This window comes from Pteropus vampyrus, unplaced genomic scaffold (genome assembly GCF_000151845.1).
Source record: "Pteropus vampyrus isolate Shadow unplaced genomic scaffold, Pvam_2.0 Scaffold12, whole genome shotgun sequence".
Classification (NCBI taxonomy): domain Eukaryota; kingdom Metazoa; phylum Chordata; class Mammalia; order Chiroptera; family Pteropodidae; genus Pteropus; species Pteropus vampyrus.
Window position 1 is genome coordinate 2,349,015 of NW_011888793.1, and position 6,058 is coordinate 2,355,072.

Here is a 6,058-nt window from a genome sequence, read left to right on the forward strand (position 1 = left end):
AAGCTCTCACCAGACAGAATCTGCCAGCACTTCGATCTGACTTCCCAGCCTCTAGATTGTGAAAAATGAAAGTCTGTTGTTTACGCCACCTATAGTATTTTTGTATTTTTGTTATATGTCTAGGTATTTTTGTTACAGTAGCCCAAACAAACTAAGACAGCCATATTCTAGGATAAAATTTGTGGGGCTTAATGGACAAGAGCAAAACCTCAAAAATTTTACAAGGAAAGAGAATCTTTTTTCAAATTTTAGGTTTTTTAATTGTGTCAGGGAGATATCCCATATCGGTCAAAGATTCATGTCCAAATTATTTAAAAAATCCATTTTAAAAGACTGACCAATAATATCGTCAAAGGAACCCCAGGATGCTAATGTCGAGAACCAGTTTACTACAATCTACCTATTATATAACCTATAGCTTCACAGATGAAGCTGTAAGTCAGGTATCTAAGAAATTTGCACACCCTTACCCTAAAATTTCAGTTCACTTAGATTTATTTATTTGTTTATTTGTTGGCTTGTTCCAGATGGAATTTAAGGCAATGGGGTTCACTTACTCTCATTTTGAATGTCTCTAAATGAATTGGAATTCATTCTGCTGTTCACAAGTCCTATAGAATTTGGCAGATGCAAGAACAGCACTGTACTCTATTCATCAGGACCGAAATCACTTTTAATTACTACCACTGAGTACTAAGCAAACATAGGAATTACAAACTGATAGTTAGGAGGAAATTGTGGGGCCCATGTTTAGATTATTTTGAAAGAAGTGGTGTCATTTTATGATCCATATTCAACATAATTATTTCTTGGAGTGTCAGCAGGCAGTACTGGGTCTAGGTGAGAAGCTGGAAAGACTGGATGTAGTGATAAGAAGATTACAGAGAAATAATAAAGATAAAGTAATATTGAAAGATAAGAACTAAGAACGCTATGTCATCGCCTTAGGCAAGTCGCTTGGTCATTCTTATCTAAATGTAAAATGAACAATCTCTTGCTAGGATTAAAGAGCCTGTCTGGTGGAGGAAGAAATAATACTAAAAATACACGGCATCACATAGCCTTCCCCTCTGTAGCAGAAGCTGAACGAGGCATGAGCAGAATCTCGAGGACAGCCTGCGTCTGCCTGTTCAAAAGTCACAGAAAGCTCAGGCTCTTACTACAGGGAGCTGTTAATTTGCATGTTCTGCAAATGGGATTTTTAGGTTCTGGAGTTTTATTCAGTTTGTGATAAGGTGAAAGATGGAGCGGATGTGAGGCATCATGTGGGGGGTGGGAGGGAATGCCAAAGACCTCAAACAAGGCCAGTTAAATTGTCCCTCATCCTTAACCACCACCCATTTATTCTTCCAAGGTGGAGGATAGACTAAAGATGGCCAAACCTTTTTTACCATGCCCACATAGGTGGTCTCGAACCTCACTTTGGAACGTAGGGGTCCTTACCAACTACAGTTTTCGTTCAGGGACTTTGGACTTTGAGTAGAAACTGAAAGTGTTCCATTTCTATAACCTATTCTACACTCTAGAACAAGATTCAGAAATCACATCTGGGCAATAGCAAAGGCTCAGTTCAAACTGTCTCGGGTCATAGAAAACCAGTGTGTGGCCGAGCAGAGAGGTTGAGGACCGTGAGCCCTTTAGCGAGGGTTCTCTGAGGGTAGCTGCAGGGTGAGGACAGTACATTGTCCTTGGAGACATAAAGCTCCGCATGTATCCCTTTCTAGCCTCCTGAATCTGGGCTGTTCTGATACAGAATCATTTTGGCTGCTGCCCTGATCCAGAAAGCTATTCTTTGTTAACTACCTTGTGAACGTCCTTCTTTCTCTAAGCTTAACAGGTCAGATGCAGACACAAGCCCTTTCTGTTTTTGTTTTTGTTTTTTTTCAAAGAGTCATCAGATTTAAGGTCCTTCTTCAAGGAAGCAAAAAGATAGCTCATATTTCTCAAGTCATTCAAACACATCATGAACTACAGTCATCAGTGTATTGAAGCAAAGGGATAAATATAACCACACACAAGGCATCGCATGTTCATAAATACACAATGGGATCAATTAAGTAAATGCCCTGTTATTTTTCTGTCCCCAATCCACCTTCTCTCCCACAGTGCACTATGCACAAAGCCTTCCAAGATGACCAAGATGAACTTCAAAGCTAGAAGAGGTCTTATAGATTATCTCCTGAGAACTTGCCCAAGTAATTTATCTTTCTGAGCCTCAACTTCTTCATCAATAAAATGGGGGTTAAAATATAACACGCCTTAACAGTTATTACAAAGATTACCTGTGTGCTCGGTTAATATCAATCTGCTCATTCTTGTTGAAGAAACCGAGATCCAGGAAGGTCGAGGGATGTGCCCAAGTTAGTCACAATGATGGGACATAAACTAGCATCTTCTGAACTCTGGTGTGTGCTCTGCAAAGCAGATGGAGCCAGACTTTCCTCAGTCAGCAAACCTTTAAGGCTAAACATGGTGTCACTATATGTGTGCGTGTGAGTTTCCAGTCCTGTGAGAAAGGGTAAGCCTCTCTGTCCAGAAAGGGAGGATTCTCCATAGCCAAGAAGATAAAAGACTGATAGAGAACCAAGAGGAAATCTCTAAGCCACAGAGACAGAATTATAAACCAGCACTCACACAAGCTTCCAAAGTTAAATAAGTAAATAAACACTCAAGTTAGATAAATAACAAGCAGCTGGTTTGGAATAAACGTGTTTACGACTCCTGTGATGAAACCAACTCCCTGCGTTCTAACAGTGCCCCAGCCACCACCACACTCCTCCTAAAAAAGAACAGATCCGCTGGCAGTCAGGTTGTACCGCATGAAGGGCACGGTCAAGAGCCAACCATTTTTGACTTCGTTTGTTTAAGCCTCATATGTGTGAGTTAACTTATAACATATTAGTGTTTTAAAGTGGTGCTTTTGCTCGTTAGGGAATCTTTTTTCTTCCTTCTTTTTTATATTATAAAAATATGATAACACATTTACAGAAACTTGGAAAATATAAAACAAAATTACATATAGTTCCACTGTGTAGTACAATTATTATTTTGTGTATTCACTCTCAGCATTTTGTAAGCATACCTGAAATCTTTACAATTGTTGATAATATTCAAGCTTTTAATTATGCCTTGAAACAAAGCAATGGTACTCAAACTTTAATCGGAACCAGAGTTGTTTGGAGGGCTCCTTGAAACACACTGCCCGGCCCCACCCACCCAGACAAATGGTAATTCAGTGACTCTGGAGTAAGGCCCTAGCCTAGGATTTTTATCTCTACCAAGTTCCCAGGTGCTGCCGATGCTGCGGGAGCAGGGGCCACACTTTGGGAGCACTGGCACAGAGGACTACAGTGGAATCATCAGGAATGAGTTTTTAAAATACTGATGCCGGCCTCGCCCCCGCAGAGATTCCGATTTAATAGAGCTTCGGTGGAGCCCGGGTAGTATAGTTTTCACAGTTCCCTCGGTGTTTTCACGTGCAGTCACAGTTGAGAACCACTGGAAAAGTAGGGAAGTCACATTCAGGCCTGGGTTGCCAGATCTAATCAGTTTCTCTGTGTGTCCTTAACCACGGGCAGGTGAATGCAATGCACTAAATGGTCCTCCTAAGGTCCTTTTCCCCACTTGGAATCGGTGCTGTGACTTAGGAGGCTTTTAAAATGAGTTTCCATGATATGCAAGTAAAACAAAAGCATTTAGTCTTGGTTAATTTTTTTCTTAACAATGCTGCCCTCTAGTGTCCTTAAATAGTAGAATCGTATAAAAACCTACCTCAGCCATCTGTATGGTGATTTCCTGTTAGACGCCTAAACACTTGCGGAATTTTTCTCTAACATTAAAAAAAAAATTAATATGCATTAAATTAAATTTCATTTCTGGCAACATGAGTCTCCAACAGTGGCCTTTCAGTCCTCCCACAATTTCTCCCTGCATTCTGCAGCCTCCTCCGAGGATAAGAACTCTTGAGTTAAAGCTTTTACTACAAATAAAACTGAAAATTAAGAGCCATGAACTTTCTCCCTTTCTATACGTTCTGTTTTTAAAATAATTTTTTTAGGTCTACGGCCATGTTACCCTGAACAAGCCCAATCCCATCTGATCTCGGAAGCTAAGCAGGGTTGGGCCTGGTTAGTACTTGGATGAGAGACCACAGAGGAAGACCAGGTGCTGCAGGCGTAAAAAAAAAATTAAAAATTAAAACATTAAAAAATTAAATAAAAAATAAGGGATTGTAAGCCAACAAGGTCCTTGCAACCTGTGAGGTCAACCAAGGCTTGCCTCGCCTAAAAAATAAAATAAAATAAAATAAATTTTTTAGTAACAATGACAAGGGCCATTTGTGATATTATAACTACAATGTGGTTCTAAAGACATCTTTTTTCTCACAACTTGGTGAGAAGTGCCTTCACCCAATAAAGGAAAAATAAGAAAAAAAGAGAAAGCTAGCTGTGTTCATTTGGTGCATATTACAATTTGTGTTGTCCCTTGGCTCTTTTTCAAATTGTAATACTGGGATCAACCCAACCAAACTACAAATCTTGCAATAATACTATTTCCATGATAGATTGTCCTCAAAGATAACTATTTTGCTGATGACAAAGAACAAAAGGACTCCCAGAGTTCTTCTTTCCACATTCCACCAAGCTCTTCTCCACTGTCAGCCAAACAAATCAGGGAGCAAGAAATTACCAGCAACTGAAGCGCCTGGGCATGGAGTCTTGCATAGGCTCTTCCACGCTCAGAACTATTTGTGCTCACCTTTTCCTCGCTTTGCACGTCCACCCCTTTTCACTTGACAAACAGTTCATTGAGAATAGAATTCATCAACTAGGAGCTCCCATGTCTTCCGAAGGCGAGTTCGACAAATCCGCTGGGTCCCACCATCTTGATGGAAGTGTCTTTCCCACCCCACAGGTGCTGTGCCCTCCTCCATCTCACTTTAACAAGTCTCCCCCTCCCTGCTTTCTTTCCCATCCCTCTAGCCCGCATCGTCAATAACTCCTCTTGCTAGCTCACTTCCAAGGGCATACAGGCTTATTCTCGCATCTTCTCTTGTCTCTAAATACCCCTTCGGCTACTGCCCTGTATCTCTGCTCCGTTCACTTCCAAACTTGGAAGAATAGCATAGGAAAAGGAAGGCTTTAGAGTCTACCCCAGGTTGTCTGTAAAGCCTTTCTTGTCCCACGCCCATTCTTCCATCTGTGCCAGCCTGGCCTTGGTCCCATCACACCACTGACACTAAATCTGCTCTCCTCGTGGTCTGCAGTAACCTCCCTGTCCTGTGGCCAAATCCAGCGGACTCTGTTTTGAGCCCTCTGACTTGAACGTTCACGTGTTCCAGTGTGTGCGCACAACTCCTTCGCGAAGCATTCTCTACTCCTGATTCTCAAACATCTCCCCCTTTGACTTCCTTCCTGCCCCGCTGGCTGCCGATGACCCAGACTCTGCAGTGTCCTCTCTCTGACTCCTAGGCTGGCTCTTAGGACCTCTTCTCTTTCCCCTCTGAACACTCCCCTTACATAATCTCACCTAGCTCCAAGAATTTTAGTATAATTGATAGACTGGTAACAAATAAATCAACTCAGGCCCAGGTTGCTTACTGTGTCATTTATTCAATTATCTCTACATAACATCTTCCCTTTAGTATCTCATGGGAATTTTTTTTTTTTGCATGCCCAAAGAGGAACCCAGCCCCCACCACCAAAACTCATTCTTCCCTCAGTCGCCCTCATCGCTGTAGATGACCAGGTATCTGGGAGATTGCCTTGGTTCCTGTTTTTCTCTTACTTGCCACATTAGGTCCCTCTGCAAATCTTGTGGATTCTACCTCTAAACTATATCTGAATTCATGTCTCCCTATTCCAAGCCACTTTCATTTCCTGCCTGGAATGCTGCAATACCTTTCTAAAGATCTTCCTACTTCCTCTAGTCCCCTCACTGTGGTTCTCCATGTCACAGACATAACATTCTAAACTATAACTACATCCTGTCATTCCCTTACCTAGATGCTAATGACTTCCCATTAAACTTTGAATAACATAGAAACAACATGGTTTGC

The 6,058-nt window shown here is 41.5% G+C and overlaps 1 protein-coding gene and 1 pseudogene across 1 annotated transcript in view; both read left to right on the forward strand.

The window, feature by feature from the left end:
• Positions 1 to 6,058, forward strand: part of KCNAB1 (potassium voltage-gated channel subfamily A member regulatory beta subunit 1) — a 355,662-nt gene that overhangs the window by 320,245 nt on the left and 29,359 nt on the right. The gene's annotated exons all lie outside the window — the stretch shown is intronic.
• LOC111733032 lies at positions 4,058 to 4,176 on the forward strand (annotated as a pseudogene).